This window comes from Mustela erminea, chromosome 1 (assembly GCF_009829155.1).
Source record: "Mustela erminea isolate mMusErm1 chromosome 1, mMusErm1.Pri, whole genome shotgun sequence".
NCBI classification, from domain to species: Eukaryota; Metazoa; Chordata; class Mammalia; order Carnivora; family Mustelidae; genus Mustela; species Mustela erminea.
Genome location: NC_045614.1, coordinates 61927284 through 61955116, shown reverse-complemented (window position 1 = coordinate 61955116; position 27833 = coordinate 61927284). Strand labels below are relative to the sequence as shown.

Below are 27833 nucleotides of genomic sequence, written 5' to 3'. Positions count from 1 at the left end.
CATCAGTCATCAGGAAAATGCAAATCAAAACCACAGTGCAGTAACAGTTCACACCCACTATGATGACTTGTATAAAAATACGATTAAGTGTTAGCAACAATGTGAAGAAAGAACCCTCAGGACTGGTGTGTAAAATGCAGCCACTGAGAAAAACAGTCTGGCTGTTTCATGAAAAGTTAAATGTAGCTACCAGCTGACTTAGCAGTTCCACTCCTAGTATATGCCAAACAGAAATGAAAACATAAGCCCGAATAAAAACTTGTATATCAATGTTCAGAGCACCATTATTCCTAACAGCCAAAAAGTGGAGACAACCTTGGATTCTACTATCAAATGAATGGATAAGCAAAATGTGGTATATACAGACAATGGAATATTTGGCCATACAAAGGAATGAAGTACTGAAATGTGCTGCAACATGGATAAATCCTGAAAACAGTAGGGTAAGTGAAAGAAGCCAGTGATATAAGAGCATTTATCATACAATCCCATTTGTTCCAAATGTCCAGAAGAAGCAAATATTATAGAGCTAGAAAGTAATTGGTGATTACTATGGTTTGGGGTGAGGGCTGGTGAAAGGATTAGGAGACATCTGAAAGGAAGGGCTTGCCTTTTGGGGTGATGAAGATGTTCTAAAATTGACCTTGGTGATGGCTATACAACTCTATGAATATACTATAAAGCAGGAAAGTACTTTACTGAGTGAATTATATGATATATAAATTATATTTCATTAAAGTCATCCACACCTACATCTGTATCTAGAGATCTGTGATCACATCTTGCCTCTGCCGAGCACTCTCCAAGGGCTCTCATCTCACTAGCATCAGTTTCAAAGCCCTTACAAAGTCTACCAGGATGTGGCACCCCACTATTACACTGCTCTCACCTCCTGCTCCTCTGCCCCCTTTGCTGTTCCTCTAAATAGACAGTTTCCTTCCAGATAATTGCAAGGCTCATTCCCATCTTTCCTTCAGATCTCTGCTCAAATGCCACCTTCTTGATGAGACTTAATTCTGATCATTCAATTAAATTTCACAGTTCTTATCAAACTGCCTTGCTCTGTTTTTCATTTCTATAGCACTTACCATCTTCCTAGCAGGGAGGACATTCCAAAATATTTATCAACCCATGCTATAGGTATGGAAATATGGTATGGAATAGAGTATAGACCCTAGAGACCCCTGCTGGGCTAGTATCAATCCTTTAGGGTCATAGGGAGATGGGGGCAGGTGGTGTTCCTGGGAAAATCAGGGCAGCTAGGAGGTACCTAAGCTTTAGGGTAGATGTACAGAAATATTTTAACTGCTCTGGCTTACTACTATATATCATGATCAGCTCTGTTTGCATCATATTATATCAGTTTCTTAGATTTATCATCAATCTCTCCCATGGGTGCTGAGGGCAGACCACCCTAAAATGTACCACTTTGGGGGCACCTGGGTGGCTCAGTGGGTTAAGCCTCTGACTTTGGCTCAGGTCATGATCTCAGGGTCCTGGGATCGAGCCCCACATCTGGCTCTCTGCTCAGCGGGGAGCTTGCTTCCCCCTCTCTCTCTGCCTGCCTCTCTGCCTACTTGTGATATCTCTGTCAAATAAATAAAATCTTAAAAAAAAAAAAGAAAAAGAAATGAACCACTTTGGCATATTGGTTATTTTGCATTAAAGTTACTTAAGAGGGGCATCTGGGTGGCTCAGTCGGTTGAGCATCACATGCTTGATTTTGACTCAGGTGTTGATCTCAGGGTTGTGGGATCGAGCCTGAGGTTGGGCTCCAAGCTCAACAGGGAGTCTGAGGATTCTCTCTCTCACAGTCCGTCTGCCCCGTCCCCCAATTGTGTGTGCTCACTCTCATTTCTCTCTCAAAGAAAACAAATAAAAAATAAAATCATTTAAGAAATGGCAAATGCAGGGGCGCCTGGGTGGCTCAGTGGGTTAAAGCCTCTGCCTTCGGCTCAGGTCATGATCCCAGGGTCCTGGGATCAAGCCCCGCATCGGGCTCTCCGCTCAGAGGGGAGCCTGCTTCCCCCTCTCTCTCTCTGCCTGCCTCTCTGCCTACTTGTGATCTCTGTCTGTCAAATAAATAAATAAAATCTTAAAAAAAAAAAGAAATGGCAAATGCAGAAAGAACACTCTGACTCCTGCTTTGTTTCTAGAAAGCAGAAAATAAACTCCCACGTAAAAGGTACCCTCCCTTCACCAGCAGGTGGAGAGACAGCCTTATCGTCAGAGAGAGGGAATTTAGGGCTGAAGAAGCTTATATAAACAAATCTTGTTACTTTACTAATTTATTACCCCAGCCCAAATTCTGCTTAAAATTTCTTGCTAATTGAAGTCCCAAACATAAGTATTCTTTGTCCTGTCAATTCCTCCCTAAATTTATGTTTCTTTATCTAAAAATTATAAAAGCTGCCTGCCTTGGTCATTTCTTTAGGTCTCAATTTCATGATTGGGTCTCTATGTACACATAATTAAACTCTGTTCTTTTTTCCTGTTGATCAGTCTCATGTTAATTTAATTCTTTGGCCAGCTAGAAGAAGCTTCAAGGGTGGAGTGAATGATTTTGTTCAGAGCTCTTTGGTAAAACCATGTGAGCAAAGTTTGATTGGAATGCATTTAAAAGAGCATGGAAGGAGAGAAAGAGGAGTCAGGAAAGAGAAAAGAAAACTTTTTTTGGGAAGAGTTTTTCTGTGAAGGAGAATACAGGTTAATTGGACTTCCATCTTCCTTCTAGGCTGGGATCAGTCTGAATTCTAAGCTCCGGGCTGAGGTCTGTTTCCTTCTCCTAGATCCTTCCTGGCTTTGCTCTGCTGGCTGCCTACTTCCCTCTGCTATCAGCCCTATTTTTCTGGCTTTAGAGGTGGGCTGTAGTATAGAACAGGGAAGTGGTGTCAAGAGGCATTTTTAGAATTAATGCTTTATAATTTTCTTCCATCAGTTTAACGTTTTTTTTAAAAGATTTTATTTATTTATTTGTCAGAGAGAGAGAGCACAAGCAGGCAGAGTGGCAGGCAGAGGCAGAGAGAGAAGCAGGCTCACCACTGAGCAAGAAGCCCAGTGTGGGACTCCATCCCAGGACCCTGGGATCATGACCTGAGCCAAAGGCAGACACTTAACTGACTGAGCCACCCAGGTGTCCCAATATTTTTTATTTTTTGATTTAAGTTTTTATTTGAAGGTAATAGTAGATCCACATGCAGTTGTGGAGAATAACACAGAAAGACTCCTTTTCCCAGTTTCAGGAAACTGGGAAACATCTTAATACTATGCAACAGTATCTCCGTATCTCAGTCAGGAAGCTGACATTGACCATCAGGACACAAAGTATTTTCCCCACCACAGAGATCCCATTAAGAACAACACCCCATCCTTAACCTCTGGCAGTTGCCAATCTATTACCCATTTCGAGAATTTTGTAATTTTGAGAATATCACATAAATGGAATCATAAAATATGTACACATTTGGGATTGGCTTTTTTCCACCTAGCATAATTCTCTAGAGATTCATCCAAGTTGTCTCTTATATTTAGTTTTATTATTTACTTATTTTTAAAGATTTTATTTATTTATTTGACAGAGGCAGAGATAGCGAGAGAGGGAATACAAGTAGGGGGAGTGGGAGAGGGAGAAGCAGGCCTCCTGCTGAGCAGAGAACCTGATGCAGGGCTTGATCCCAGAATCCTGGGATCATGGCCTGAGCCAGAGGCAGACGCTTAGTATATGTGCTGCCGAAGCGAGCACAGAGGCAGACGCTTAATGACTGAGCCACCCAGGCGCCCCTGTATTTCTTTTTATTGCTGAATAGGACTCCATGGTAGTATTATATACCAAAGTTTTTTTTTTTTTTTAACCATTTTTCTGTTGAAGAATATCTGGGCTGTTTCCAGTTTTTGGCTTTCACAAATAAAGCTCTTATAAACATTTGTGCACAGGTGTTTTTTTTTTTTAATGTGTGTGTGTGAACATAAGTTTTCATTTCTTTAGGATAAATTCCTAGGAGTACAACTGCTAGGCCATATGGTAGCTGTACATTTAGCTTTTAAAGACCTTATAAATTGTTTTCCAGAGTGTCTACACCACAGGCGATGCACGAGTAATCTAGTTTCTTCACATTCTTGCCAGTATTGGTTTGTCACTGTGTTTTATTTTCACTAACCTGATAGATATATGAGAGTATCTTATTGTGGTTTTAATTTGTATTACCCTAATGGTGAACCTCGTGGAACATCTTTTCATGTGCTCATTTGTCTTCTATATATATATTTTTAATGAAATGTCCTTCACATGGTTTTCCCACTTTCTAATTGGATTGTTTGCATTTTTACTGTTAATTTTGAGTCTGAAAAATAGATTATTGCTCTCAGTCTCTTGTTGGCTATGAGGTTTGCAAATATTTTCTCCCACCATATAGCTTGTCTTATCCTTTTTGCAGTTGTTCAATGCAAAAAAATTTTACAATTTGATGATGCCCAATATATTGATTTTTTTGTTTTATGGATTACACTTTTGGTGTCAAGTCTGAGAACCCTTTGCTTAGCCCTTGATTCTGAAGATATCATTCTAGGTTTTTATTTTTTTTCCACAAACATTTTATAGCATTATGTCTTACAGTTAGGTTTCCCATTTGGAGTTTCTGGTATCTCGAATCTGTAGATTTATGTCCTTTGCTAAATTTGGGAAGTTTTCAGCCATTATTTCTTCAAGTACTTTTACAAACTTGCCCTATTTCTACTTTTTCTCTGGGGCTTCCATGACGTGATTATTAGATCTCTTATAGTCTTGCATGTCCCTGGATCTCTATTATGAATTAATTAATTAATTTTTTGGTCTGTTGTTCTGTCTTCAAGTTCATGAATTCTTTACTTTGTCTCATCCATTCTGATGCTAAGCTCACCCACTGTTTTTGTTTTTTGTTTTTAAAAATTTTGGTTATTGTATTTTCCAGTTCTAAGATTTCCATTTGGTTCTTCTTTATATCTTTTATTTATTTACTAAAACTTTATATTTCCTTGCTTAAAACTTCTACTTTTTTCCCTCTTGTTTCAAGCATGCTTGTAATTGCTTATTGAAGCATTTTTATGATGGTTGCTTCAAAATCTTTGTTAGATAATTCCAACGTTTTTGACATCTGTGTGTTGGCAACATTTCGACATCTGTGTGTTGACAGTCTTGATTCAGTATGAGACCTCCTGGTTTTTGATATGGTAAATGATTTCTTATTGGAACCTGGACATTTGGGGTATATTTTATGAGACTATAATTAAGCCTTCTATTTCAGCTGGCCTCCACTTGATACCACTCAAGCAAGGGAAGGGGTGGTATTGCAGCTGGTGAAGGTAGAAGCCCAGATTCCTTACTTGTTCTTTGTTGGCACCTGAGGAGGGACACTCCTTGTTGCTGTTGGCTATGCTTGTTGAGTTCTGGCTCCCACCATCCTTCCACTGATATTCCTTTGGCCCCAGGAGGTGGGAGGGCCTTGTTCTGCTCCCCTCATGAACTTCAATGACACACAGTAAGTGGGTGGCATCATTATCACCAGGCAGTGGCAGAAGTCTCCAGTAGACCTCCACCAACACTACCCCAGTAGGGAGGAAGCAGCAGTCCAGGATCCCAGATGATCTCCACTAATACCATAGAATGTGGGGGTTGGAGGATAAAGCTTGTTTCGGACAAGGAGGGTCAAAGTCTAGGATCCCCCACTCCCATTTGCTGGCATGAGTAGGAGTGGGGCCAGTGTGTTTTCTGTGGTGTGGTGCTAAAGTAAAGTCATTATTTAAAACTTTCTGTCTTGCTAGGCTGCCTCTTTCCTGGTCCTTAGGTTAGACAGAGAAGCCTTTTCTTGTTTTTGTTTTTGTTTTCCTGTCTGTGCTCTTTAATTTTCTGAGTTTTCAGTTTTCTTAGCTCTTGGTGAGGATATATGAGACAAAACACAAAGCTAGGGAGCTTACTATCATGTCCTCCCTTGGGTCCTGAGGTCTTTAGACAGTTTGCCTTATTCTCTCACTGCTCAGAATTTCTTTTTTCCCACAACACCTTTACTTTTCCTTGACAGCTTCCACTCAGCCTTTAATTTTGGTCTAGGTTCAGCTCCTAAAGGGCAGTACCTATTTCCTTCCTGCTTTACAGCCTTCTTCCCAGAGAGGCTGGAAGCTTGGTTTCCTGGGCTGTGCTGACTCTGATATAACCAGCACCACAGCAGATATAGGGTCATTTATCATGCTGGTTTTCCTTGGTGATGGTGAACTCACTAAAGGCAGAATCTTTTAATGGCTCTGCCTCCTGGCTTCAGTCAAACTGTGTGGGAGACATATTAGGTAAAATAAATGCCTTTCCACTCCATCCAGGGAGGTTCACAGGTTGAGCTGAGAACTCTGATTTAGGATTTGGAGAATGGGCAGAGCACTCTCTGCAAGGAGGAGGGTACTGGCAGGGGGAGGGGGACACCTGTGTTCTGAGTTTTCCTGTCTCTCTCTGAAGGAATGTAACCCATGCAGACAACTGATGGGCCTGTGCAGACCACAGAATTTGTGCTGGAGAGAAATGAGTAAAAGTAAATGGGAAAACTGCTGACTTTGGAAGGTACTGAGTGCTTACTCAGTGATAATTCAGGACACTGCCCTCTGTCTTGAACAATCTCAGTCAACATTTATTTGAAAAGGGGCTGGGGGGGGGGTGCCTCGGTGGCTCAGTCATTTGAGTGGCCGACTCTTGATTTTTGGCTCAAGTCATGATCTCAGGGTTGTGGGATGGAGCCATGAATTGGGTTTTTCACTCAGTGGGGAGTCCACTTAAGATTGTCTCTCCCTGTCCCTCTGCCCCTCTCTTCACCCTTGTACTCATGCTCTCTCTCTCAAATAAATAAATATATCTTTAAAAAAGGGGGGTGGTGGTGAAGGAGGGAGTGAGTGGTTCTATTTCCTGCCAAGAGCTGTGTGCCTTCTGAGACCCTAGCAGCAGGTGGGCGTCTCCTTCAGCTGAGAAGTGAGAAAAACACACCCTGTGTATTGTAGGGGACACTCCAGAGTTGCTGTGTGCCTCTTCCCTCCTCGGTAGGTGTGCCTGGCTGGGTGAGGCGTCCTTGCATCTAGATGCAAAGACTCCTAGCTGGAAGGATTTGAGCCATTTTTCAACTGATGGTTACAGATGTACCATTTTGGATGAGGTTCCACAGTTTAGGAAAAAAAGGCATCAATAGTGACCAATAAATTAAGAGAAACTGGACATTTAAGGATGTTCTTGATGGACAACTGCAGGAAATAGACTTGGGAATTAAAAAAAAATTATTTCTTTATTTGAGAGAGAGCATGTGCAAGAGGACATGGTGAGGGGGGGCCGAGGGAGAGGGAGAAGCAGACTCCCTCCTGAGTAGAGAGCCCAGTGGCAGCATGGGGAGGGGAGAGAGCTCAACATGGGGCTCAATGTGGGATTCAACCCTAGGACCCTGGGATCATGACCTGAGCTGAAGGCAGCCACCAAACCAACTGAGCCCCCCAGATACCCCATAGATTTGGGGCATTAAAAACATTGCTCATCCCAGAGAGGAAAGCAAGAACTGGTCAAGAAATGGGGGCTAGGGACACCTGGGTGGCTCAGTTGGTTAAGCGACTACCTTTGGCTCTGGTCATGATCCCAGGGTCCTGAGATCGAGTTCCACATTAGGCTTCTTGCTCAGTGGGAAGCCTGCTTCTCCCTCTACCTGTTCTGCTTGTTCTGCCTGCTGCTTCCCCTTTTTAGGCTCTCTCTCTCTCTCTGACAAATAAATAAATTAATTTAAAAAAAAAAAAGAAGTGAGGGCTAGTGGGCACCAAATGGTGATGGAATTAATGGCCTTGGATTAGGAATGTGGCAATCAGAGCAGAAAGTAGGGTTGGGCCTTGAGAATAGCGAGGCAGTAGCTGAAACATTCACAGATTCTGGGAGGAGAGCAGAAGATAAGGATCTGTTTATAAAAATCCATAACCACCACCTTTACAGGTTAAGAAAGAGTATGAGATCTTCTGTTATTGTTTCCTGTCATTAGAGGGGAACCAGATAAGAAGAGGTACTTTTTTGTGTTTTCAGCAAAATTGAGGAAGAAACTAACAGAGTTAGCAGCTAACAGATCATTAGAAATCATTTTGATGAGGTGGGATGAATGTTACTATGAGGTATTTTTTTTACATGTTATTAATATTTAAACCAGTAAACTTTGAATAAAGCAGATTACCCTCTGGATGATAACCTTCATTTCAAGGATGAGGCCCACTCTCGTTCAATCAGTTCAAGGCCTTAAGAGAAAAGACTAAGATTCCCAAAGGAAAAAAGAATTTTGTCTCCAGACTGTCCTGCAGATTTCATATTTGCTAGTTCCTACAATCACATTAAAATAAATCTCTCTCATATAAAACCAATAGGCTATGCATATTATATATAATATGTATATTCTATTGATCGTGTTTCTCTGGAGAACTCTAATACAAGTCTCAAACTAAAGCATGCTTTCACACAACAAAATTTATTTCATTTGATGTTCACAACATTCTGTCACAAGTTAAGTACTGTTGAGATGAGACCAAGGTGTGAGTAGAAGTGTGCATCTTTACTCCTCTGATCCTTCTATCCTGTTCTTTTTCAGGCTGTCCTTGTTTATCCCCCTCCCAGTAACAGTCATCCAGAGACCATCAGGGAGCAGAGCTGAACTGGACAATGGCAGTGTTCCGAGCACACAGAGCCCCTCTAGGTAAGGTATGTGAGCAGCTCGGACAAAGATGCTTTGAGGCAGAGATGGTTGGGAAAGTCTTAGTCTTTAAAAGAGCTACCTCAAGGGGTGCCTGGGTGGCTCAATGGGTTAAAGCCTCTGCCTTAGCTCAGGTCATGATCTCAGGGTCCTGGGATAGAGCCCCGCATGGGGCTTTCTGCTTGGTGGGGAGCCTGCTTCCCTTCCTCTCTCTCCGCCTGACTCTCTGCCTACTTGAGATCTCTCTCTTTCAAATAAATAAATAAAATCTTAAAAAAAAAAACTTCTAAAAGAACTACCTCAGGGTGAGATTCTGTTCCATGTTCTTCATTGCCCAATTCTTTAGGTTGCAAGCAATCATGCTGAAGTAAATAAAAAAGGGAATTTACTGGCTTATGTAATGAAAAGGCCAAAAGTTTGGGTTTGATGGGATGCTGTTCTTAAGCTATGTCATCAGGACTTGGTCTCTCTTTCGTCATGTTTTGGTTCTGCTTTTCTTTGTGTGAACCTCATTCTATAGCAGATTTTTTCCAAATGGTAGCAAGACACTGGTGAACATGTTTAGATTTCCATCCTTACCAGATGAGGATTTATAGCAGAGAGAGAGAGAATATTTGCTTCCCAGTGGTTCCCACAAATGTTCTGAAATGGACTCTCATTGGCCTATCTTGGAAAAGGTGCTTACCCATGATGAATCTCTGTGGTCAGAGTAGTGGAATATGTTGGGTTTCCCACTGGGTTCCATCCAGTCTCTGGACAGCCTAGAGTATATCAAAATCCTTTCTGATTCTCTGACAAAAAAGAATTGATAAAGGAAGTAATTAGTGGATTTATCTAACTGAAAATTAAAAGTGTTTGGATGTCAACACCCATGATAAAAGTGAACAGAGAATTGAACAAAAATACTTGTCAAATTCATGGTTAATAGTCTATTATAGTCTTAAAATATAGAGCACACACACTGATGAGAAAAACACTGCCTCTGTGATTTAGAAAAATGGTCAGTTGGCAGCACCAATAAGATATCCCACAAATACCCCAAAATCAGATTGCAAAATGGACCCCATCATTTGTATCAGTTACAAGTAACAAAAACAAGCAAGTAACAGAAAAAGTTACTCATACTAGTTTAAACTATAAATGCAAAGACCAGAGGTACACAGTGTACCTCTGGTCTTTGCATTTATAGTGCAAATATTGATCAGAGCTCTAGTTTTATCTGTCTGAGATTCCCTTTGCTCCTCCTCTTTTCCCATGTCCAACTTCTTCCTCAGGCTGGCTGCTCTCATGTTAACAAAAAGTCTGCAGCGGCTTCAGGGTTTCATAGGTTGACATCATTCTCTCTGGATTGAAAGAGAGTGTGTGACCAAGAATTCCAGACAAAACACTTGATCTTTGCATTGATTGGATCATTCTTAAGCCCAACCAAGGACAAGGAAATGCCATGGGCCAATTAGCTTAGACCTGCTTCCTGAAACCGTTTCTTTGGAAAGAGGTGAGATTATCCTGTTCCATCTAAGTCCATCAGAGTCCACCTAGGAGCTGGGTGAATTCAAACCCACCAAACTTCACGGCTGTTATAAAAATGAGATGAGAGAGGAATAATTGTTGGGGAGATTGCCATAAAGTCCACAATATCATCAATGTCTCCAAACATGCCTCCTCCCTTATATTCTCTATCAATCTGCGTTGAGGCCAGAGTTATATTTATAAATCTTGCAAAATCCCTTGTGTAAAACTTTTTAATGGTCCCATGCCACCTATATGATACAGTCCCATTTCTTCATTATAACTTAAAAAGTTCTCCAAGAACTAGCTGTTAGGTCTCAAGACTTGCCTTGCAAGTCTGTCTAGTCTCTTCCCTTGCCCTATTTCCCCGTCTCTCATCCTTTCCATCTACTTTCCAGTACACTGATCTTTTTTCCTTTTCTTTTATCCTTCTTTCTTTTTTCTTTCCCCCAGAGCTTTATGCATACTTTTTTCTTTTACCCAGAGGACTCTTCCCTCACATCTTCAGGGAAATTTGTTTTTACCTCTAAATTCTCAGGTTAGGTGTCCCCTGCCCCTCAGAAGACTATACTGATCTTTTCTACTCCAAGGCTGGGTTAGGTGTCTCTATGCTTTACATGTGTCATCTATCTGCCCCGCTCCTGCTTGTCAGTTCTGTGATGACAAGTTGGTCTTGTTCACTGCTATACCCCTAGTTTCTTCCAATGTTCTCTGACACAAAGAGCATGTACAATAAATATTTGCTGAATAAATAAATGAAGTAACAAAGAAGAAAATATAATATTTGGGGTTTCCTGGGTGGCTCAGTCAGTTAAGCATCTGACTCTTGATTTCAGCTCAGGTCATGATCTCAGGATTGTGATATGGAGGCCAGTGTTGGGCTCTGCATCGAGAGTGGGGCATGGCTTAAGATTCTCTCTCTCTCTCTCTCTTCTTCTGCCCCTTCCTGCACTGTCTTTCTTTAAAAAAGGTGTGTGTGGGGGAAGAAAATATAATAGTTAGTAAACCTATGTAGAGTATTTATCTCTGGACAGAGTCCTCAAGGATAATTTTTTTTATAGTTTTCTATAATGTTCCAAATTTTCTTCTGTAAACCTTTATTACCTAAATTACAAACAGTACAGAAAAAGGTAAGTTATTCCAAATATTAATTGGAGAGTTGATTTCTGGTAGCCTCCTCCACTGATCCTGGCCCTGACCCTGGGAACCTTACAGGGCATATCTGTGCCTTTTGGCACAGAGACATCCATGTTGTTAGTTTTATGTCTTGAGGAGAAAAACAAACAAAAAGGAACAAGTGTGTTTCCCCTCTTTTTTTTTTCTTTCACTCAGACATTCCTGGGCTGAAAGGAAAGGAGAACGAACAGAGCTGATTTTAGAATTTTTTTAATAATCTTTTTAAAATTGTGAAACATACTCTATAGGCAGAACAGTTTATGAAGATATAGTGGAGTTTATAGAAAGACAATAAAAGGAACATCCATGTCATTACCCAGGCTAAGAGATAAAACATTAGCTTATGTCAGAAGCCCCCGAGTATTCTCCCCAAATGTGTTCTTTCACCTGGTCTCAGAGCTAAGGACATTCTGAATTTTATTTATTTATTTATTTATTTCTTTATTCATTTATTTATTTATTTGACAGACAGAGATCACAAGTAGGCATAGAGGCAGGCAGAAAGAGAGGGGGAAGCAGACTCCCTGCTGAGCAGAGAGCCCCATGCAGGGCCCGATCCCATGACTCTGGGATCATGACCCGAGCTGAAGGCAGGGGCTTTAACCCACTGAGCCACCCAGGTGCCCCATCCTGAATTTTATACCAATCTTTCTCTCATTTGGCTTTATTATATTTTTTACCACTTGGGCATGTGTCCCCACACAAAGTTTATTTAACTACTGGCTTAAGGTTCTATATTTTTTAATATCTGTTATGTTTCTTGTCCTCTCTTCTTTGCCTTTTTCTGGGTTGAATGTTTCAATCACTCAGTTTTCCCCTCTTTACTAATTTGGAGTCCAATTGTATGTATCTTAGACAATTTGATAAGACTACATAGGTTCCTGAGGCTCTATCATTTTTCCTCATTATTTTCCCCTCCACTCTCATATTGGATAATTTCTATTGGTTTGCCTTCAAGGTCTCTGGCTTTTCCTTTTGATAACATCCAATCTCCTGCTAATTTCATCAAATGAATTTTTTAAATTTAGGTACTACAATTTTCAGTTTTAGAGTGTCCATATCTCTGTTTTTATAGTTTCTATTTCTCTGTTAATATCCCTTATGTATTCAGTCAGTAAAACCAAATTTTACTTTAATTCTTTGAACATAACTTTTTTGAAGATTTTATTTATTTATTAGAGAGAGAGATAGTGAGAGCCGCACAGGTGGGGAGGAGAGGAAGAAGCAGACTCCCTGCAGAGCAGAAAGGGCAATGTGGAGCTCAATCCCAGGACCCTGGGATCATGACCTGAGCTGAAGGCAGCTGCTTAACTGACTGAGTCACTCAGGTGACCCTGAACATAGTTTTTCCATCCAAATTTTGAAATGTATTTTTTTCCAGGTTGAGAAATATTAGTTGACAGCTATTTTCTCTTAGGATATTAAAGATCCATTCGTGCATTTATTCTTTCAACAAAGATTTGTTGTGTTTGTTAAATACTGGGATAAATAAAATAAAGCATTTCCCTTACGTGGGCACAATCTGGGCCATGTAAGGAAATTATTTCCTATAAGTACAAAAGTAGAGTCATGAAAAGATATACTAATGGTACAGATGATCAATCTGACTGTCCATCAGGAAAGATGTCACAGAGAAAGGTAACATTGAGTTGGGTCCTCTAGTAGAAATACAAGTTTACTAGGTAGATAAGAATTGGGGAAAATTCTGGACATACAGAATGACATGTGAAAAGGCATAAAAGCATGAAACAGTATGCTTACACAGCTTAAAACTGTACAATGTATTACTCTTTCAGATGAGGCTGGAGAGGAGATTTCATCTCTCTTATACTTCCCTTCTTTAGGTAAGCCAGTCCATAGACCTGAGCCTCAATTACCAACCAGTATTTCAAATGATCCTATTCTCCTTGTTTTCTTTTTTTTTTTTTAAAGATTTTATTTATTTATTTGACAGACAGAGATCACAAGTAGGCAGAGAGGCAGGCAGAGAGATGGGGGGAGCAGGCTTCCCTGCTGAGCAGGGAGCCCGATGTGGGATTCGATCCCAGGACCCTGGGATCATGACCTGAGCCGAAGGCAGAGGCTTAACCACTGAGCCACCCAGGCACCCTTTTCCTTGTTTTCTTAAATCCCTCTTTAATGTTTTCGCTCTCTATCTCTGTGGCATGCATTTTGGTTAAGTTCTTAAGTTCTATCTTCTAGTTTTCTAATTCTCTCTTTAGCTGTATTTATCTACTGCTAACCCGTCCTTTGAATTTTTAGTTTTAAAGTTAAAATTTTTTATCTTTAGGAGATCTATTTGGTTTTATTCTAAAGCTGCTTTTCTTTAACTCACATTTTCAAGTTTCCCTACTGGTTTCTTAAAACAATTAAATATATATTATTTTCTCATTTTGATAGTTCCAATATCTGAATTTCTTTAGAACTGATTCTTCCATCAGTTTGTTTCCTGCTAGCCTTTCCTCATGGTCTCTTTTTGCCTTGTATGTTTTGTTTGTTTATTTGTTTTTACTTTTCTTAGGAATTTGTGGACATTCTTTCAGAACTAGGATAGGAAAGTTTCCTCCAGAGATTTGAGTTTGCTTTTACCTTGCACTAGAGTAACTATCTTTCCAAAATCACTTTATGTCAAGTTATTATCTGAAGTTTTGTTAATTTGGGGCTTCAAATTCATGTGAAATAATGGGATGTGGTTAAAAAATTATGAGGGAGATAGTTCTTCTCTCTGTTCCACCCCAAGGATTGAAACATTCACTTTCCTGGGAATGTAGGACTGTAGGCAGGTCTGTATTAGATCACTGTTTTACTGTGGATACAGTCTTTTGGGAATCCAGCTTTAGAGCTATTAATCTCTTAGACTGTCTTGGGCAGATCACGAGTTTCTCTTCTGTCTCTCTGCTCCTCGACTAGAAAAAGTCATGCTCAATTTCACAAAGTTTTATAATGCTGTTAAGACTGAAGCTGGCATCAGGGTTCTATTTATATATACTAAATTAGTCCCTGCATGCATATTCCTCTTTTTTCAGATCATGTATTCCTTCAAGAAGGTGGATTTTGTATTTTATTCAACTTTTTTTTCCCCTCAAAGTTTCCACTCACCTATTTAACAGAGAGAGACACAGCAAGAGAGGGAATACAAGCTGGGGGAGTGGGAGAGAGATAAGCAGGCTTCCAGCAGAGCAGGGAGCCCAATGCAGGGCCTGATCCCAGGACTCCGGGACCATGACCTGAGCTGAAGGCAGACACTCAATGAGCCACCCAGGTGCCCCTTTATTCAGCATTTTTATTTGTTTTTACTGTGAGAAAAGGGAAATACAAATATGGAATGGGGGACCTGTAATGTTAGCTTGAAATCAGTATCAATGTGGACTCTTGATTTTACATGTGTATGTGCATTTGTGTGTGTGTGTGTGTGTGTGTGTGTGTGTGTGTGTTTATCCTAGATCTGTCCATTAAAAGAGTCTAGAAGCAATAATATCCCATAACACATAGATGCCTAGCATCCAGATTTTGGTTTCTAAATTCCATTCCTCACTGAAAGAACTAGGACTCTTTGAGAAAAATGGCTAATTCCATGTCTGAGGAAGTGAAAGGGTATTTGGAGCACTATTTGCTCCAGAAAGCATTTGTACTCAAATACAAATAGAGACGTGTGAAAAGAACATACGAGACAACCTGAAGGGGCTTGCGCTGGCCAAATCTGGGAAAATTTGAGCCTCAGGCAGGAATAACAATGGAAATGGAACATAAAATACTGAATAAACCCCCCCATGAATCCATAGTAATACTTTGGATGGAAGGATGGAAGAAGGGAAGTTTGGGAGAAAGGCCCCTTTTATAGAAGAATAAAGGTCACAGTTTAAGTTTCCCAGACTGGAGAATAGAGATTTGTATATAGAAAGTTCATGGGGGAAGGCTTCTATGATCAACACTCTGGGCACCTCAGAAAGCAGGACTGGACAGACTGGGGAGGTAATCTGTAATGTCATCATAGCTGACTAGTAGCTGTTTTCTTTTTCTTTTTTAAAAAATTGTATTTATTTATTAGAGAGAGAGAGCGAGAGCGAGAGCGCGAGCACAAGCGGGGGGAATGAAGGGCAGAGGGAGAAGCAGGGTCCCGGCTGAACAAGGAGCCTGATGTGGGGCTCAATCCCAGATCCTGGGATCATGATCTGAGCTGAAGGCAGATGCTTAACCCACTGAGCAGCCCAGGGGCCCCAACAGCTGCTCTCAATAGGGAGTTCTGGGGTTGGAATGACTCATCAGAGTTGTCCCAAGTTGGGGCAAAGGTCCAGCAGTTGTATTTCCTCCCACTACATTCTTAGAGATGAGGAACATCCTCAAGGAGCAGCAGTAACCTTGGAGAAAGTAGTTTTTTTCCATACAAGGTGATTTTAGGGGAGGGTCTCACCTAAGAGCTTTCAGCAGACAACACCGACCAGCTGGAGGAGTAAGTGCCTGTCCTCAAGGGGGAACCAGGAAGGCATACCACCACATCCACTATGCCAGATGATAAATGTGGAGAAATGACAGAATTTGATAATTATGATTTTGCAAATGTCAATGTATTCATTGGCCTAGGCTAAGATTACCAACTCCTGGACCATCAATGCTAAAAGGATTTGGTGAAAAGTTATGGGGGAACAAAATGTTCTCATGGTTCTGAAATTTCTCCTCACTTTTTAGTTATTTTAATTTAATTACTTTTTAATTATAAAGAAGGAAAAACTACCTTTACAAGAGAGATCTGACAGAGACCACTTTAAGAGATCAAACTTCATCACACCAGTAATGGGACAAACTGACCTTACATGCCTCCTGGTGTGATGTAATGTGAAGTCCACAGCTTCTTCTATCTTGAATTTTTGCCCACCATTCTAACCTTATCTTTTTTTTTTAAAAGATTTTTTTTTTCTTTGAGAGAGAGAGAGAGAAAGAGCATGAGTTGGGGGAAAGGTAGAGGGGAAGGGAGAAGCAGGCTCCCCCGAGTAGGGAGCCCGACCTTGGGCTTGATCCCAGGACTCCAGGTTCATGACTTGAGCTGAAGGCTGATGTTCAACTGACTGAGCCACCCAGGTGCCCCTATTCTAACCTCATCTAATCATGAAGAAACAATCAGGAAAACCGTGTATGGGATATTCTGTAAGACAACAGGCTTGGACTCATCAAAAATGGTGATGTCATTATGGACAAAAAAGATGGGAAGAATGACTTAGATGAGGGTTTGACAAACTGTAATTCATAGGTCACATCTTGACACACACCCACACCCATTTGTTTGCAAAGGACCTTGGCTGCTTCTGAGCTACAAGAGCAGAGTTGAGTCATTGAAACAGACACCTATCTGGCCCTTCACAAAAAAAGTTTACCAACTCCTGCCTTAGATTAACGATGACTAGAAACATGATGATCTATCAAGTGTATAAAGCTGAACCTTGATTGGATTCTGAATATTTTAAAAGACTGTACAAGAAAATCTGGGGAAAACTGGAGAAACTTTGAATATGAACTATATTGTTATTTATCATATGTTAAATTATATTATTGAATTAATGTTAAGTTTCTTGGGTGTGGTAATGATTTTGTGGTTATGTGGGAGGAGTCCTTCCTCTTTGAAGATATGTGCTGACACAATTAGGAGTTTAATATCAGGATATCTGTAACTTATTCTTCAGTCAAAGAAAATTCTGTGTGTGTGTGTGTGTGTGTGTGTGTGCGCACACGCGCGTGTGTTTATAAAGAAACAAATATAGCAGAGTGTTAGAATTGGTAAACCTAGATAAAGATTATATGGCATTTGTTATGGTAACTTGTTTGACTTTTTACCTTTGAGCTTTTTCCAAGTAAAATGTTGGGAGAAGGGTGCTGGGCTCCATTGGTTGAGTGTATGCCTTAGGTTCAAGTCATGATCCTGGGGTCCTGAGATCGAGTCCCTCATCAGACCCCCTGCTCAGCGAGAGTAAGCTTATCTTTTTCTCTCTCCTTCTGCCTCTCCCACTGCTTGTGCTTGTTATCTCTACCTCTCTAAATTCATAAATTTAATTTATAAATTAATAAATTAATAAATTTATTATTTATTAATTAATAAAGTTATAAATTTATTAATTAATAAAATCTTTTTTAAAAGCTGGGAGAGAAAGTGAAAGAAAACTTTCTTAATTCTTAATCTGGTTAAATATCCAGAAGTCAGTTTTCAGACTTAAAGTGATTCATTTAATTTTCTCAGAATGTAAAGTTGAAAAAATTTGAAGGGACAGTTCTCAGGCTTTGGGGGCTGCCCTGCGGTTGGATAACAATCAGGCCAGGGGCTGTGGAAGAGAGAGGGAAAAGAATAAAAAAAAGGGTGGGGGCATTGAAGTCCAAGGAGCAGGGAGAGTGGGGAGAAGGAAAGTGGGCCCAGAAGGATAGAAGTTGGGGACATTTCTGCAGATCTGACCCAGGTCCACTCTAAGTCCTCTGACCAGAACCAAGCAAATGCGTATATTCTCATGATAGCAGGTGCGAGAAGGCACCAGCCGACCTTTCTCAGACCTCTGGCTGTGGGGGTGTTATGGACCACTGTGCTTTGAGGTGGCACCCAGCACCAGGACATCCCTTCCCAGGAAACACGGGGCTCTTCTGGCAGTGACTTTGGCTCCATGACACCCAGTGGCCTTGCCCCAACTATCCCTCTGTCCAGCAGGGGACATAGTTACCTGATGATCTGAAAGCTGTCCAAGCTCCCCATGCTTCCCAACTTCCTCGCAGGTCCCTGTGTATCTCATCCCTTCCCAACCTGGCTCTGCCTCTCTGAGGGCCTGAAGTAGCAGAAACCCTAACTCTAGGCACTAGTGTTAGGTTTATTTGCCATCTGGGAACACCAGGGCACATAGGGCTACAGTGAATTGCCTCGAGTTCTGCAGCCAGTATGAGGCCACACTGAGACTTGAACCCACCTGCGTACCCACCATCTGCTCTCAGTTACCCTTTCACACAGGGGATGATAGAGTCTGAGGCAAGTTCAGAGGCGAACCCGCTGTCATGTAGCTACTGTGGCCCAGATGCCCCAGAGTATGTATTAATCCAGTAAACATCAGCCCTCAGCAGTCTGGAGTCTTGGGTTCCCTTGGGTGGGGATGACATCTCCCTGTGCCTTCCTGGAGTCACAGGGGCAGCTCACAGGTGTTAGGGTCTAGGGTCAAGTCTGTGCTCTTGGATGGCATCCCCCATGTTTCACCAGACACCAGCCATCCCCTGCCTGGCATCCATGTCTCCTGGGAAGCTGTATGCAGGATACCTTGGAGATTCTGAGCATCTGCGGGCTTGCTGGCTTCCATGTGCATCTGGGGAAACTGTCTTGCTCCTCAAAGGGTCTCTGGCCAGGTCCCAGAAAGGGCTGGGGCCACATGCCTCCTGCTTCTCCTTCTCCTTTTGCATCACCAGGCCCACAGAAGCAGGTACTCACCAGTCACCCCCCCAAAAGACTGTATCCTGCTCACCAGGGAACAGCGCATGTCTGGGTTCTGGGAGGGCTTGGACGGCCCATTCTGTCCCAGCAGAGGTTCAGACTTGCATCTGCCTTAGTATATGAAAACCCTGCTCTTCTAGGAATCAGTGCTGGAAAGACCTGGAAGACAGGGGAGTAACAGTAGCTAGTATACAAAATGATGACTTGGATATGGGGATAGCAATGCACATAAACAAGGAGAGAGAAGACAGAAGGGAGGGTACATCTCCAAAGACGTCAAGTCCCCACCCGGAGCAGGTCCTTCAGATGGCAGCAGGCCCAAGGGATGTTTGCTTGGCTTGTCTGGACTTCGAGGGCTGCTGGGTGGGTTTGCCTGCATGTCAGCCAGAAGTTCTGAGACCCCAGGATCACTGCTCTCTTCATCCATCGCTGACCTTCTCAGCTCGCTCGAGGTTGGGTTTTTATGGGGCTGCTTTCTTCCTCTTCTGCAGACAGAAAATCCACACTTCCAAGTTATAAAGCCACTGCCACTGCCCTGTACCAACTTGCCTTACTTTCTGGCTTGTGTGTGTGTGTGTGCATGTGCACGCATGACTAGGTGTGTGCACATGCGTGCATGTTGTATCTGGGGCTCTCTCTCTGCCCCACTCGCTCCTGGCTGCACAGCCCCCAGGACAGGAAGAGTGCTGGTGGGTCTTTTAAAGAGCTGACACAGAGAAAAGTTTGCCCCACAAAGGCGAGCCCTGTGTCCTCTCTCAGGCGGTGGCCTCTGACTGCAGTGGCCTGGGGAGGAGTGGCCGTGAGGTCTGGACTGGGCTGTAGGAAGCTAGAGCAAGAGATTGTGCTTTGCGGGAGGTCAGTGGGCAGTGCTGGGAAGGGGAGGCCAGCCTCATGGGCCCCAGAGGTAGTGCATCTGGCAGATGAGGGAGCTGTGAGTGACAGCAGGGAGGGGCTGTTTGGCAGAGGGTCCAGGGGTATGGGACAGTGGTGAGCAGGCCACTCTCAGGGCTGGCTGTGGAGGGAGAGAGGGGCAGGACCCAAGGGGTCCCTTCAGCCCCCTGTGTCTGGTGACTGTGTGGTTCCTCCTCCTCCTGTGCTGTGAGACCACACTTAGCACACCAGCCTCTTCCTCACCAGGCTGAAAAATTTCCCATCTAGCTGGTTTCTAAGTCTGCCACCACAGTACCCACATTACCTAACACCTCTGCCTACCACCTTCCTCCTCTGACCTTGGACAACCCCCCCTGAGGCTCTGCCACCCTGGGGTAGGGGCATACACTGTCCATCTTTTCTCTCATTCCCTCTCTCCAGATCCATGCCATTTGGAATGTGTGCCAGGCCCTATAGGGCAGGAAAAGTCAGGGGATTTTCACCTAATATTTTTCTGGTTACCTTTCAAACACTTAAATTTCTCAGGCAATGGTAAAAAGGGAAGTTTCTGTTTTTCTTTCTGTCTAGAATCTAAGAAGATTCCTTGGGCAGGAGGAGGATGTTGGGAATGTATAGACATTGGTCCCAAAGAGCAAGGCACAGTCCTTGCCTCGTGGCAGAGGCCTGGACATGCTGCAGGGTCTTTAATCGTCCGGAGGCCTGGGGACAAAAGGGATCTGTGCCCTGCTTCCTGGTCAGAGGCCTGGAAAGGAGCAGACCCCTAAACAGGGAATGGATCTAGGCAGATAGGGCCATAACCAGCATAACCCGTACTGGGTTGTGGTGCAGCTCAGGGAATTCTGGGCCCATGGGTGGCATAGACAAGTGAGGACAGAAGGTGGATGGGAAGACCAAGGCAGACCAGAAGGGGAGCCGGTCTACTTGCATGGCTCAGTGGCTGGTGTGTAGAGGGGAAGGTGGCTGTCTGGTGGGCACGTGCATGGAGAGAAGGTATGAAGGCAAGGACACCTATTGGGTAGGATTGCAAGCAGCTGCAAGCAGCAGAAAATCCGGCTCCTGGTGGCATCGACAGCTTTATGACTTCCACACTAGGGCAGCCCAAGTGCATACAGCACTGTCAGTGTCACGCAGGCCACCGGCACCTCACCCCTTCCTTCTTTATCATCCTTTTTCTCTGAAAAAGAAGGAGCAAGCTGTGGGTTTTGATTTAGGAAATAAATTTAGTTCACACAAATGATACATCCTTAAAAAATGAATTAGGATTATAGAAGTACATTCTTCTTTAGTTATATTTAAATATAGTTCACAAATATGAGTGAGCTAACTATAGCTACTTCTGTAACTTCAAGTTGCCTTCTACTCAGCCAAATGGCAACATTGTAGCAGTGGAAACAGTCACTATTTCCCCTCTTCTCCACCCTCCCACCACCTGCCCAGCTTTATTGAGATATGATTTACATGTAACATTGTATACATTTAGGATGTCATCCTGGGGGTTCTTGGGTGGCTCAGTGGGTTAAGTGTCTGCCTTTGGCTCAAGTCATGATCTCAGGGTCTTGGGACTGAGCCCCTCATCAGGCTCCCTGTTCAGCTGGGAATCTGCTTCTCTCTCCCTCTGGCACACCCCCCTTTCTGCTCGCTCTCCCTCCCTTCTCTCTCTCTCTCTCAAGTAAATAAAAAAGATCTTTATATTGGGGAAAAAAGAATGTACAACTAGATGATTTGACACACATAGATATTGCAAATTGATTACCACAATACCCATCACCGTACTTATCTTGCTTTGTGTTTGGTGAGAAATGTTTAAGATCTCCTTTCTTGGCAAAGTCCAAGTATTGTTAACTGTCGTCACCATACTGCAATTAGATCCTCAGAACTTACTAGTCTTACAGCTAGAAGTTCATATTCTTTCACTAATGTCTCTCCATTCCCCCTGCCTCCAGCCCCTGACAATCCCCATTCCACTCTGTTTCTATGAATTTGGCTTTTTTAGACTTCACATATAAGCGAGATCATACAATATTGGTCTTTGTGTGTCTCATTAATTTTTTAAACATGATGACCTCGAGTTTTGTTCATATCGTCTCACGTGTCAGGATTTTCTTCTTTTTTATTGTTGAATAATATTCCATTGAATATATATATCACATCTTTTCTTATCCATTCACCCATCAATGGACACCTAGTTTGTTTCCATATCTTGGCTGTTGTGAGTAATGAAATGAACGTGAAGGTGCAGATATCTGTTTAAAATAATGATTTTATTTCCTTCAGGTAAATGATCAGAAGTGGGATTGCTGGGTCATATGGTGGTTCTTTTTAAAATTTTTTTGTGGATCACTTCTTGGCCCTTTGGCTAAGATCAAGTGTAAAATTTTTTTTTGTGGAACCTCCATACTGTTTTCCACAGTGGCTGCACCAGTCTCTTATCTTTTGATACTAGCTATTCAAACAGGTGTGATTTGGCATCTTGTAGTGGTTTTGATTTGCATTTCCTCAATGATGGGTGATGTTGAACAACCTTTCATGTATCTGTTTGTCATCTGTATGTCTTCTTTGGAAAAAAGTCTATTTGGGTCTTTTTTCTGCTTGGATTATCACTATTTTTTAAAAAAAGATTTTATTCATTTATTTGACAGATCACAAGTAGGCAGAGAAGCAGGCAGAGAGAGAGGAGGAAGCAGGCTCCCTGCTGACCAGAGAGCCCGATGCAGGGCTAGATTCCAGGACCCTGAGATTATGACCTGAGCCAAAGGCAGAGACTTTAACCCACTGAGCCACCCAGGCGCCCCTATTTTTTTTTTTTTTTGCTCCATTTATTTTACCCCTGTAAATCTTTACTACTTTATCAACATCTTGCACATTCTAAATAGCAGCTGCTGAATGTACCCAGCATATGTCAGTAAACACAGAAGTCATGTATTTCCAAGGGTCAACTTGTGCTAACTACAGAGCAGAATAACACCTCTTGCATTTCCCCCTGCATATTCTGGTAAGCAAAACTGTGTTCATGAAAATACATGCAAAACTTCAGGTCCTGCCTGAGACCCGTGGTGGGTCCAAACCTGAATATGCAGCTCTAGGACTTTGGGATACCACCAAAGGTTCCTTGGGATACCTGTGGACACGAGGTCTCATGCTACATATTCTCACTCCCACTCTGCTCTTATGGAGGGAAGAGAACTGAGATGCCCATGGGAAGGGTCCTAAATACTGGAATTAAGGCCAGTAGGGCTTGAGGTAAGAGCAGCTCAACTGTGCCATCTGGGGCAGCTGACAGAGGAAATGAGTTGTGAGTCTGTGTTAGTCCCTGCCTTGGGCTAGACACTGGTGCAGCTGCTTGCATAGTGATCTCTCATTTTCTCCTGTGTATATAGGCACCAACACCCCATTGTTCTGATGAGTTAAACACAGTCAGAGCAGGGATGCTTAACCTTCAAGTCCAGGCTCATTAGGAAGGGTGAGGGTAGATCTTCAGGCAATAGACTGTAGCAAGATGGCCCTGGGCTCTTTCTGGTCTCACAGAAGGCTCTGCGGAGCAGAAGTGCTGGACCCAGAGGTGGTACATCTGTAATATTTGGAAAGAAGAGGAAGTCTGTGGGGCAGGCATTCCCTTAGGCCTGCGAGTAGACAAAGGTTATCAGGGTAAGTGGAATAGAATGTCCTGAGAAACTAAGGTTAATTACCTGGGTCCTTACATCTCCTAGGGTTGCTCTGACATTAAATTTAGGGTCTCCACACAGTGCTTTTATTGTCCTCTGTGGCCAATAAAGGTACAGATTTCAGATATTGTCTCAACTCTACACTATTGCCATTGCACTATCCCTAGACTGAGCATTTTCAAATATCCCTCCTTCTGTAAGGTTCTGCTGCCATTTTACTGGTTCATGTCTCTTCAAGTAAAATACCCGGATGCCTTAAGGTGTGACAAACTGACTGTGATAAACACTCCAAAGAATGGGCATCAGCATCCCATGGCCATTATTCCCCAGACTGTGTATCTGCCTGTGCTTTGAGTAATGATGAATTAATGCAGTATGATTTCTGCTACCTCTGATTAACTGAGATCGTGACCATGATAACCATGTTGTAGCTAAAGAGTCATTTTCTTGACTCAGGTTTGAAAGGAATCTGGCTAGCAGCCTCTGGGACAGCTCCTTGCAATATTTCATTAAAATGCTAATGAACACATAGGACAAACTGGAAATGCCAAGTAATGCCATGGATGAAGACTAAACACAACCTTGACAGAATGGGGAGAAATCTGCATTGACTATAAGGCAGGGTCAATTGAAAAGAGAAACTACTGTGACTTTTGCCTTATGAAACAAAAAAATAGTGAATGACATCAGGTAACAACATTTGTAATATATATGAAAGACAAAAGACAATTCTGTTTCCACTGTAACAAGCTCTTAAAAATCAATTTTTATGGACAGAAAAGCAGGAGAATGAAACTGGACCACTTTCTTATACCACATACAGAAATAAACTCAAAATGGATGAAGGACCTAAATGTGAGACAGGAAGCCATCAAAATCCTAGACACAAACACAGGCGGCAATCTCTTTGACCTTGGCCACAGCAGCTTCTTGCTAGACTTCTCTCTGAAGGCAAGGGAAACAAAAGTAAAAATTAACTATTGAGACTTCATCAGGATAAAAACCTTCTGCACAGCAAAGGAAAATAATCAACAAAACTAAAAGGCAATCTATGGGATGGGAGAAGATATTTGCAAATGACATATCAGATAAAGGGCTAGTATCCAAGATCTATAAAGAACTTATCAAACTCAACACTCAAAGAACAAATACTCCAACCAAGAAATGGGCAAAAGACATGAACAGACACTTTTGCTAAAAGACATCCAGATGGCCAACAGACACATGAAAAAATGATCAATATCACTCAGCATCAGGGAACTACAAATTAAAACCACAATAAGATATCACTTAGGCGGCTGCCTTCGGCTCAGGTCATGATCCTGGTGTCCTGGGATCGAGTCCCACATCGGGCTTCTTGCTCCGCAGGGAGCCTGCTTCTCCCTCTGACCCTGCCTGCCACTCTGTCTGCCTGTGCTTGCTCTCACTCTCTCTCTTTCTCTGACACAATAAATAAATAAAACCTTAAAAAAAAAGATATCACTTCACACGCATCAGAATGGCTAAAATGAACAACACAGGAAACAACAAATGTTGGCGAGGATGCAGAGAAAGGGGAACCCTCCTACACTGTTGGTGGGGATGCAAGTTGGTGCAGCCACTCTGGAAATCAATATGGAGGTTCCTCAAAAAGTTAAAAATAGAGCTATCCTACAACCCAGCAATTGCACTACTAAGTGTTTATCCAAATGATTCAAAAATAGTGATTCAAAGGGGCACATGCATCCCCCAATGTTTATAGCAGCAATAGCCAAAATATGGAAAGAGCCCAGTTGTCATTTGAAAGATGGTGGATAAAGAAGATTTGGTGTATATATACAATGGAATATTACTCAGCAATCAAAAAAATGAAATCTTGTCATTTGCAATGACATGAATGGAACTAGAGGGTATTATGCTAAGTGACCTAAGTCATTCAGGGAAAGACCAACTATCTGATTTCCCTCATATGTGGACTTGAAGGAAACAAAACAGATGAATATAGGGAAAGGGAAGGAAAAATAAGATAAAAACAGAGAGGGAGGTAAACCATAAGATATTCTTAATCATAGGAAATAAACTGTGGGTTGCTGGAGGGGAGGTGGTTGGCAGGATCTGGTAACTTGTTATGGGTGTTAAGGAAGACACATGAAGTAATGAGCACTGGGTGTTATGTACAACTGATGAATCACTGAACTCTACCCCTGAAACTAATAATACATTGTATGTTAACTAAATTGAATTTAAATTAAAAAAATTAAAAATCAATGTTAAAATGTCAAACATACCAATAAGCATGTGCAAAAGCCACCAAGAGACAATTCACACAAAAAAATTAATTCCCTCAGTAAATGTTTGTTGAGTTCCTACTATGTGTCAGACACCATTTGAGGGACTGTGGATCTGGTCTTTCCATGCTAATGTGGAAGAGAAATCAGAAATAGGCAAATAATCTAATAATGTCAGGTAGAGATAAGGGTAAGAAAACAAATAAAGTTGGGGATAGAGATAGGGAGTGAGGATGGTGGGGAGGGGTTATATTTTAGACAGGGAGATTTGTAAAGGCCTATCTGCAGAGGTGACACTGAAGCAGAGACTGAGTGAAGATAGGTTGTGAGCCATGCACAGATCTGGTAAAAGATACTCCACACAACTCCCAAGAAAAGAAGTTCCCAGAGAAAGAGGCAAGTACAAATGGCCTGTGGTAGAGAAGAACTCAGCCTGTTTTAAGAGCTCAGGGGCCAGAGTGACTAAACAGAGATGGGAGGAAAGTTTGGGATGTGAGACTAGAAATTAGGCTAGGCCTGGATCCCAGCAGAGGGTTGGGCTCATCCTAAGGGAGGAGGTAGCTTCTGGGTGACCCTGAGGAGAGAAGTGACATGATCTGAATGGAGCATTAAGAGCCCCCCCAGGGCTGGGGCAGTGAAGGGACTGTAGAGTGAGAGCAGAGAAAGGGGAGCCTGTGGAGTGTTCTAAGGGAGAGACAGATAAACCAGATAGCAGAGCAGTGCTGGACGTTCTTGAGAAGCCATCTGATACATGATTGATTTGGAAAAAAAGTGCTGGCTGGAATATGGTGGAGTGCTGGAAATGGAAGAGGGCAAGAGGGGCATCCAGGAGAACTCTAAGGTTATTGACCAGAACAACTAGAAGAATGGACTTGTCATTTACGGAGACAGTGAAGACTGTAGGGTTCTGTGATAAGGGCCAGGAGATGCTTATTGTCTATCCAAGGGAAGTGGGTAAGGAATTGACTATAATGTCTGGACTTTAGAGAAGTATGGGATGGAGAAAATTGTTTGGATGTTGTCAGTGCAGAGAGATGGTGTTTACAGATTTGCAGCTGGCTGATCCGTCCAGGGGAGTGAGTGTAGATAGAAGAAGTCTGAGGATGTACCTCAAAGCCCTCAATGCTTAGAGGTCAGGGAGGCAGAAAGGAACCAGAGAAGACTGGGAGGGTGGCCAGTGATGGGGTCAGAGAAGCAGGAGGGAGAGTAGTATCTCCAGGGCCAAATGGAAAAGGTGCTTCAGCAAGGAGAGAGAGATAAACTTTGTCAAATTCTGCTGTTGTGTGGGTGAGGTGGGCCTGATCGTGGACCCTCTGATCTAGCCACTTGGAACGCATCTGTGACTTTGCTAAAGGTGTCTGGGGAAGTGTTGAAGAGCCAGAGCAAGAGAGAATGGGGGCCAAGGGACTAGAGATGCCTTTTGGATGTCTCCAGATGGAGAAGGGAGAGCAAGTATCACTGGTGGGGGTATGGAGTTCAGAGGAGGTTCTAAAAATGAGATGCACTCTGGTCTGCTCGAGTGCTAACTGGGAATTCTTCAGCAGAGAGGGGAGGAATGCAATTCTTGGAAAGGTAAGATGGGGTGAATCTAGTGCATAACTGGAGGGTTTGGCTTTAGATAAGAGCGAAGAAAATCCTCCCACTGAACCTGGAGAGAAGGAAGAGCAAGTGGGAACAGCTGCAGGTAGGTAGATGTGATTTGGGAAGCCTGTAGAACTCTTCCAGTTCCTTCTATTTCTCAATGAAACAAGATGCCTTGAAATGGGCACTTATCCCTTATCAGTAAAAGTGTAAATTAGCCATTTGGTATTGGGCTTCCCAGCTTGGCAGCTAGGCATCCTCTTGTCCCCAAACGTGGCTACCTGGATACACCAGGGCTACCCAGTTGGCACAAATGGGAGTTCCCTGGCTCATTGGAGCCATCATACCTGTCAGCAGAAGCCCAAGATATAGGATGTCCATAAGCCATTGTGGTTTGGATTTGTAATAAATTCACTTCCATGTAAGGTATAAACAATTTGTGAAATACATACTGAAGAGAATTTACTAGAGATTCAGATAAAGTTCCCTGTGCTTTATTTTTTCCTTTCTTTCATTTTTGTAGGTAGCAAGCTCCCCATGACACTGAGATGACTCTATCCAAGTGTATCCAATGATAGTGGAT

The 27833-nt window shown here is 42.5% G+C and overlaps 1 long non-coding RNA gene and 1 other non-coding gene across 3 annotated transcripts; both read left to right on the top strand.

Moving 5' to 3' along the window:
- The first annotated feature begins 123 nt into the window (after window positions 1–123).
- Window positions 124–27833, top strand: LOC116593343. 2 transcript variants are annotated; one of them, XR_004286871.1, is made up of 3 exons: window positions 124–443; window positions 8616–8720; window positions 27774–27833. It is a non-coding gene; the product is annotated as an uncharacterized LOC116593343 (long non-coding RNA). The 2 variants fall into 2 exon arrangements; XR_004286876.1 differs by having other exon boundaries at window positions 8616–8725.
- On the top strand, window positions 22077–22263 carry LOC116580980. Its single transcript, XR_004281847.1, has one exon. It is a non-coding gene; the product is annotated as a U2 spliceosomal RNA (small nuclear RNA).